Here is an 8,644-nt window from a genome sequence, read left to right on the forward strand (position 1 = left end):
GACCGGCGGGTGTCGTGATCGCGCGCTTTGAATCAGTGTATCGTTTTGACCTGGAGGTTGGAAAAGCTCCGTTTCTCACATACCTAATTTCACGATTTTGTGCTTATAATAAACTGATTAATGATTTAATGATGTAAATGAGACGCTCCTTTTCTGTTACTCACATGTAGATGCGCTCACACAAAATAACGTTCATTAGTGTTATAAAAAACATTACAATGTTTTACAATGTAATCAATAATAAATAATTAATTTTAGATCACTTGTTAAAACTATAAAATAGACTAAACAATTAGCATAAGTTTTTTTTTTTTTTTTTTTTTTTTAACACGTTAAATAGCGGCGTGTCCTAATGACGTCACAGTACTAAACCGAAATAAATGTCCTATTTAAACGTGTAAAACAATTACTGGCAAACACACACACACACACACACATTCTAAAACATGTCAGCGCGATCCAGAGTTGAATTGATGTTGAAATACATATTTACAAAACACTTTTTCTATATTGTTGTTAGATATTTTTCCCCCTCAGGATACATAGACAAACAAGGTTTATCTTTTTCAATAGGTATCAGGATCAATATCACAATTTGACAGCAGAAAAACAAAATAAATGGTGTTAGTGCGGTGATTTTTTTCATAGTGTAGAATTAAATAGCTGTTTATTTGTAGCAGTGAAGAAATAAAACTCAATAGAGGCAGATGGTTCATGCCGCATAAGGATATGAGATAATCCAAGTTTGAAGAAAAACGTACTCGGTTACGAACGTAACCTCGGTTCCCTGAGATACGGAACGAGTACTGCGTATGGGGAAAAGCTCCTTTTTCCTCGATACTGAAGCATTTTTTCAATAACGCAGTGCAACTGCACTGCCATTGGTTTAATATGCAAACTTTTTTAAACCAATGACAGCGCTGCGTAGGTGCGCGAGCCTGTGGCGATGCAGTGCGCCAAAGCCCGCCAAAATGGGTGGGGCGAATGGCTATATAAGCAGGCAAATCGCCAGAGGAAATCAGGTCATTCGACTGAAGCGACGACACTGAAGCCGCAGCCTCGTGGCACGGCATATAACGCAGTACTTGTTCCGTATCTCAGGGAACCGAGGTTACGTTCGTAACCGAGTACGTTCCCTTTCGATACTTCACTCATACTGCATATGGGGAACGAATTCAACCGCGCCGTGCCATGGTAGGGAACGACAAGACTTATCTTGGACACCTTGGGGTCCAGAGGATAAGTGAGAGGGCCGGAGCCGTTTCGAACCCTTGACGCTACACTGCTAAGAGGGAGCTAGCTCCCTGGAGGTGGTATGATGACGGAGTCTGACTGAAAGAACCCGAGCGTGCAAGGTCGGGATTCCAAGTTATAGAATCTGACAAAAGTGGACGGCGAGGACCCGCCGGCCACCTCACAGATGTCCTTGATAGAGACACCACTAGACCAGGCCCATGAAGAGGCCATCCCTCTAGTATAGTGGGCTCTTACTCCTATGGGGCACTCAAGGCCCATAGAGGAGTAACATAGAGCGATAGCTTCAACTATCCAACGTGAGAGGCGTTGCTTTGAGACCGAAGACCCCTTGGTGCGGCCACCAAAGCAGACAAAAAGCTGGTCAGATTGCCTGAACGGCTGTGACCGCTCAATGTATATTCTCAAAGCCCTCACTGGGCAGAGCAAATCCAGCTCTCGCTCACCTGACAACAGAGGCAGAGCTGAGAGGGAAATTACCTGTGCAACGAATGAGAGCACTTTAGGGACGTAGCCATGCCTGGGTTTTAAAATGACCTTTGAGTCATTGGGCCCAAACTCAAGGCATGCAGGGCTCACCGAGAGGGCCTGCAAATCGCCAAAATGCTTGACCGATGCTAGAGCAAGTAGCAGAGCGGTTTTGAGCGTTAGGGGCCGAAGGTCAGCTGACCGCAGCGGTTCAAAGCAATAGGAGCATGAAATGTTGCAATGGCTGCTACGTAAACCTTGAGCGTGGAAGGGGTGAGACCCTTGTCTAGACGCTCTTGGAGAAATGACAGTATCGGAGATACGTCACACTCAACAGGGTCTTTGTTTCGTGCTGAGCACCAGTCAACGAAGACTGACCATTTCTGGGCGTAGAGCCCAATGGTGTGTAGCACGTCCCCGGGGAGGCTCAGAGGCTCTCATCGAGGGACCATACATGCAGAGCCCATGGCTGTGGATGCCAGATTGTCCTGTTCGCCTGAGAGAGGAGGTCCCGCCTCAGGGGGATCGGACATGGGGCTTTCACGGAAAGCCTGAATAGCTCCGAGGACCAAACTTGGCTCCTCCAGAGTGGGGCCATCAGGAGGACTCTGTGCCTGTCTTCCCTGACTCGTCTGATGACCTGAGGGATCAGAGCGATCGGGGGAAAAGCATAAAGAAGGAGGCTGGGCCAGTCGTGGGCTAGCGCATCTGTGTCCTTTGAAAAATAAGTTGAGCAATGAGAGTTGTTTTCTGAGGCGAAGAGGTCGACCTCTGCCTTCCCGAAAATCTCCCAGATTTTGAGAACCGTCTGGGGATGGAGCATCCACTCGTCTGAGGGGACATTGCTCCGCGAAAGCATGTCTGCTCCCAGATTCGTCTTGCCAGGTATGTGTGTTGCCTTGAGCGATCGCAACCTGGGTAATGCCCATTCCACGAGGCGCTTGCCAGTGCACAGAGGCGGCTGGACGAAAGGCCGCCTTGGTGATTTATGTAGGGCACTGTCATGCTGTCCGACTGGACTAAGACGTGGCGCCCTTCCAGGATCGCCTGAAAGGGATTGAAGGGCTCGTTCTACTGCCAGCATCTCGAGGCAGTTGATATGGAGATGGCTTTCCTCGTGCGACCACGAGCCGAAGGCTGGTCTGCCCTCGCACAGAGCACCCCAACCCAGGTTGGACGCATCTGTTGAGAGCACCGTCCTTCTGGAAACTGCCTGTAGGGGTACTCCACGACTGAACCAAACAGGGTTTATCCAAGGCTCCAGGGCTGCTAGACAGGCCTGGTTGACCCTGATGCGAAAGCGGCCGTGCCGCCAAGCATGAGGTGGGACCCGGAGTTTCAGCCAGTATTGCAGGGGCCGCATTCGTAGGAGGCCGAGCTGTAAAACTGGGGAGGCGGAAGCCATCAGCCCTAGCATCCTCTGAAAGAACTTCAGAGGGAAACAGGCTTTGTTCCTGACGGAGGCCGTGAGCTGCTGAAGTACCAGAGCGCGCTCTGGTGATATGACCGCCCTCATATTGGCTGAGTCAAAAACCACTCCCAGGAACGTAATACGTTGGCTGGGGAGCAGTGAGCTCTTGGCGAAATGGACCATGAGTCCTAGGCACTCTAAGTGGCTCAGGAGCACGGATCTGTTGTGTTCTAGCTCGGTTCGTGACTGGGCCAGAATGAGCCAGTCGTTGAGATAGTTCAGAATGCGGATTCCCATCTGTCTCAGAGGGGAAAGCGCCTCGTTCATGCACTTCGTGAAAGTGCGGGGAGCTAGAGACAGCCCAAAGGGAAGGACTCTATATTGGTAAGCCACACCCTTAAACGCGAATCTCAAGAATCGTCTGTGATGGGGGGCTATCTGGATGTGAAAGTAAGCGTCTTTCAGGTCCAGAGAGAAGAACCAGTCCTCAGGGCAAATCTGCGTGAGGATCTGCTTCAATGTCAACATCCTGAACTTCTGTTTCATGAGGGAGAGGTTCATGTGTCTGAGATCTAAGATGGGTCTGAGACCGCCATCTTTCTTGGGGACAAGGAAATAATGGCTGTAAAACCCCGATCCGCTTTCTGAGGGAGGAACCATCTCAATGGCTCCCTTCCTTAACAGTGTCATCACTTCGGTGCAGAGGACCTGAGCGTCGTCCGGCTCTACCAAGGTGGGAATCACCCCGCGAAAACGCGGGGGGTCTTCGGGGTGAACTGCAGTGAGTAGCCGTTTTTTATTATCCCCAACACCCACTTGGACACTCCGGGGATGGTCTGCCAGGCCTCGGCCCGCGTGACAAGAGGCTGGATAGTGTCGGATGGCAGGCCGCTGATTAGTGACAAGTGTGGAAGAGGAAAACTGCTCTCTTTTTGAAAATGTGAAATATTTATTGTGTTCGCCATAACAATGTCGCTTTGCGTGGACGCAACAACGGTGGGCCCAGGTCGCATAGCAGGCAGGCGAGAGAGCTTCTGGGGTGGTCCGGCCGTGGCGGGACTTTGCCCCTTCCTCTTTCTTCCCCAAAGATGAGGAGGATTTAGAGGGCGTCGGGTCCAGCACAATCCTTTGCCGGGGGCCCTGACGTCTAGGCGGTTTGGCGCGCTTAGTGGGGCGAGCTGGGTGCTGCTCCTTAGAGGGCACCGCCTGGGGGTAGAAGGGACAGGTTTGCTCTGGTGCTGAGTCGGCGCAGTCCTGGGGCGACTCGGGGCAGAGGTGGAGCGCTTGGGCAGGAAGTGTTGCATGGCCTGGGACGACTTCTGTGCTGCAGTGAAGCGCTCTGTAAAACCCTTCTACGGCTGGCCCGAAGAGACCGGATGGAGAGACTGGGGCATCGAGAAAGGCCACTTTGTCGCTCTCCTTAATCTCTGTTCGGTTGAGCCAGAGGTGGCGCTCCAGCACAACCAGGTTGGCCATGGATCGTCCGATGGCCTGGGCCGTGGCTCTCGTGTTGCGAAAAGCAGGTTCACTAGGGCTAGACTCATCCAGGGAACGGAGAAGCTTTGCCTGGAACACTTGCAATATGGCCAAGGTGTGTAGTGCTGAAGTGGCTTGGCCCGCAGAAGTGTAGGCTCTGCCAGCCATGGCAGAGGTCGTCCTGCAGGGCTTGGAAGGAAGGGCTCTCTTGCTTTTCCACCCCACAGCCGGGGGGGGGGGGTGGGGGGGGGGGGGGGGGGGGGGGGCCGCGGGGGGGGCAGAGGTGAGCAGCCACGGCCTCGTCCAGGGGCGGCAATTGCTCATTGCCCTTCTCCTGAGAGCCGTCTACTGAGCTGAGAGCTGCAGAGGAAGTGCGTAGGCGGGCCGAGTAGGGGGCGCGCCACGACTTCGTCAGCTCATCATGAACCTCAGGGAAGAACGGGGCAGAGCGCTGGCGGGGGGCCTGGCAGGTACCACTCGTCCAGCCTGCCGTGTGTCGGCTCTTCAGGGGGAGCCCACTCCAGATGGAGTTCCTCAACGGCCTTGGAGAGGATGCGGAGAAGCTCGGCATCCATCCCAGCTTTGGCGTCGATGGGCTCTAGTGACGGCAAGTGGGCGGGGTCAGAAGAGAACGGCCCAGTCTTCCGTTTCAGAAGCCGCGAGTGACATGGAGTCATCAAGCGGCTCGTCCTCCGATCTGCCAAAAGAGACAAGGTCGCTCGCTTCAGCCGGGACCCTGCTCTGGGCGTGAGAAGAGGACAGGGGACGGCTCTCTCATTGGAGAGGGTGAGGCACGCGGGTGCATCATCATGCAGAGGGGCTCTGCATGTGCCACAACTGTGGCGCGGCATGGCCGCCGCCGTTAAAACGGCGTTAGAAACGCTGGAAAAAACTCTTTTTTTGATCGCCGGATGGCGGCAGGAGATCGCTGAGAAGCGGCCGGAAGCGGGAAGCGGGCGGCCCGAGAATGGCGCTAAAAGTGGCTGTCTGCGAGAACGCCGGCTCAGCTGGTCCGCTGCGGTGCCTCTTCGACGGCGAGAGCTCATTCCAGGCGAAGGCGTTCAGCAGAGATCCAACGAAGTGAAGTCGTCGCTGAAGGAGTAAGATCTGATTTCCTCTGGCGATTTGCCTGCTTATATAGCCATTCGCCCTGCCCATTTTGGCGGGCTTTGGCGCGCTGCATCACCACAGGCTCGCGCAGCTACGCAGCGCTGTCATTGGTTTAAAAAAGTTTACATATTAAACCAATGGCAGTGCAGTTGCACTGCGTTATTGAAAAAAGGCTTCAGTATCGAGGAAAAAGGAGCTTTTCCCCATACGCAGTATGAGTGAAGTATCGAAAGGGAACTTTATTAAAGACAGATTTTCATCATCAAGTAACAGTATTTGTTTATTTGATACAAACAAACAAACAAACAAAGAGAGAAAGAAAGACTATAGTCCTAGATGAAAGCAGGTTTTGCCACAAGCACATTGAAATGTCAACTTGTTTTTACTGAATGCCATTATTGGAGGGGGGAAACTACATCAGTGTGTTATTGGTTGTCTACTGCTGCATATGATACAGTGAATATACATTTTTTGATAAGTTAACCTGCTACTGAAGATTAAAAGCACACACTGCATCAGGAATCATTCAAACCTTATTAGTAAATGTATATTTAGATGTACTATACAGGTCCTTCTCAAAAAATTAGCATATTGTGAAAAAGTTCATTATTTTCCATAATGTAATGATAAAAATTAAACTTTCATATATTTTAGATTCATTGCACACCAACTGAAATATTTCTGGTCTTTTATTGTTTTAATACTGATGATTTTGCCATACAGCTCATGAGAACCCAAAATTCCTATCTCAAAAAATTAGCATATTTCATCCGACCAATAAAAGAAAAGTGTTTTTAATAAAAAAAAAGTCAACCTTCAAATAATTATGTTCAGTTATGCACTCAATATTTGGTCGGGAATCCTTTTGCAGAAATGACTGCTTCAATGCGACGTGGCATGGAGGCAATCAGCCTGTGGCACTGCTGAGGTGTTATGGAGGCCCAGGATGCTTCGATAGCGGCCTTAAGCTCATCCAGAGTGTTGGGTCTTGCGTCTCTCAACTTTCTTCTCTTCACAATATCCCACAGATTCTCTATGGGGTTCAGGTCAGGAGAGTTGGCAGGCCAATTGAGCACAGTAATACCATGGTCAGTAAACCATTTACCAGTGGTTTTGGCACTGTGAGCAGGTGCCAGGTCGTGCTGAAAAACGAAATCTTCATCTCCATAAAGCTTTTCAGCAGATGGAAGCATGAAGTGCTCCAAAATCTCCTGATAGCTAGCTGCATTGACCCTGCCCTTGATAAAACACAGTGGACCAACACCAGCAGCTGACATGGCACCCCAGACCATTACTGACTGTGGGTACTTGACACTGGACTTCAGGCATTTTGGCATTTCCTTCTCCACAGTCTTCCTCCAGACTCTGGCACCTTGATTTCCGAATGTCATGCAAAATTTGCTTTCATCCGAAAAAAAAAGTACTTTGGACCACTGAGCAACAGTCCAGTGCTGCTTCTCTGTAGCCCAGGTCAGGCGCTTCTGCAGCTGTTTCTGGTTCAAAAGCACACGCCTGTGCACGGTGGCTCTGGATGTTTCTACTCCAGACTCAGTCCACTGCTTCCGCAGGTCCCCCAAGGTCTGGAATCGGTCCTTCTCCACAATCTTCCTCAGTGTTCGGTCACCTCTTCTCGTTGTGCAGCGTTTTTTTGCCACACTTTTTCCTTCCCACAGACTTCCCACTGAGGTGCCTTGATACAGCACTCTGGGAACAGTCTATTCGTTCAGAAATTTCTTTCTGTGTCTTACCCTCTCGCTTGAGGGTGTCAATGATGGCTTTCTAGACAGCAGTCAGGTCGGCAGTCTTACCCATGATTGCGGTTTTGAGTAATGAACCAGGCTGGGAGTTTTTAAAAAGCCTCAGGAATCTTTTGCAGGTGTTTAGAGTTAATTAGTTGATTCAGATGATTAGGTTAATAGCTCGTTTAGAGAACCTTTTCATGATATGCTAATTTTTTGAGATAGGAATTTTAGGTTTTCATGAGCTGTATGCCAAAATCATCAGTATTAAAACAATAAAAGACCTGAAATATTTCAGTTGGTGTGCAATGCATCTAAAATATATGAAAGTTTAATTTTTATCATTACATTATGGTAAAAATAATGAACTTTTTCACAATATGCTAATTTTTTGAGAAGGACCTGTATATGTATTTTAGGCATTGCCATGTTTAGTCAATAAAAATGCACAAAGAATGTTTTCTGACTTGTGGAAGTTTTTTCAGCTGCCTGTGTAGGAGTGTTAATGCTAAATTACACTCCACAACAGTGCTTAACAGTGCAACAGTGCACAACGGTGCTGGTAATTCCTCTGTAATGGTTATGTAAATTGGGGCACTTTATTTTACAGTGCCATTTCCCTGTACTTACTATGAATGTAATAGTGAATGTGTACCTATCAAGATCACATCACATTATCACAGCACTGAGTGATCAAACTGTGTATCTGCTAAATGAATGCACACCTCTACAGTATCTGCTTTATAGCAGCTGCACATGAACTTCACATTACAGAGTGTGAAGTCAACTTTATCTTAGCAGTTTAATTATTTGGTCATTTGTGGTTTGTTGGCAGTTCACAGACATGTGCATCAAATCTCAGAGTTTCTGAAGACAGAAAGTGTCCTAATAAATCTAAGCCGCAGTAAAAGATCTTCTGGGTGTGTTATGATGAACCACTGATGTGATCAGATGTCTAACAGTACACTGACATCTACTGGATTAATACCCTTCGTCATGCTGTTGCCTGTTCGTGTGGGATCTATCACTTACACATTATTAAAAACTGATTAAAAACGGACCAATTACAGATTGGTCTCGCCAAGAGTTTAGGAAGTTTTTTTTGGGGAAGACTTTTTTTTTTTTAACCTTACATTAGCTGCTTTAGAGTTACACATCAACTCTTTGTATTTTTTTACGATTTGAA

This window comes from Cyprinus carpio, chromosome A13 (assembly GCF_018340385.1).
Source record: "Cyprinus carpio isolate SPL01 chromosome A13, ASM1834038v1, whole genome shotgun sequence".
Taxonomy (NCBI): domain Eukaryota; kingdom Metazoa; phylum Chordata; class Actinopteri; order Cypriniformes; family Cyprinidae; genus Cyprinus; species Cyprinus carpio.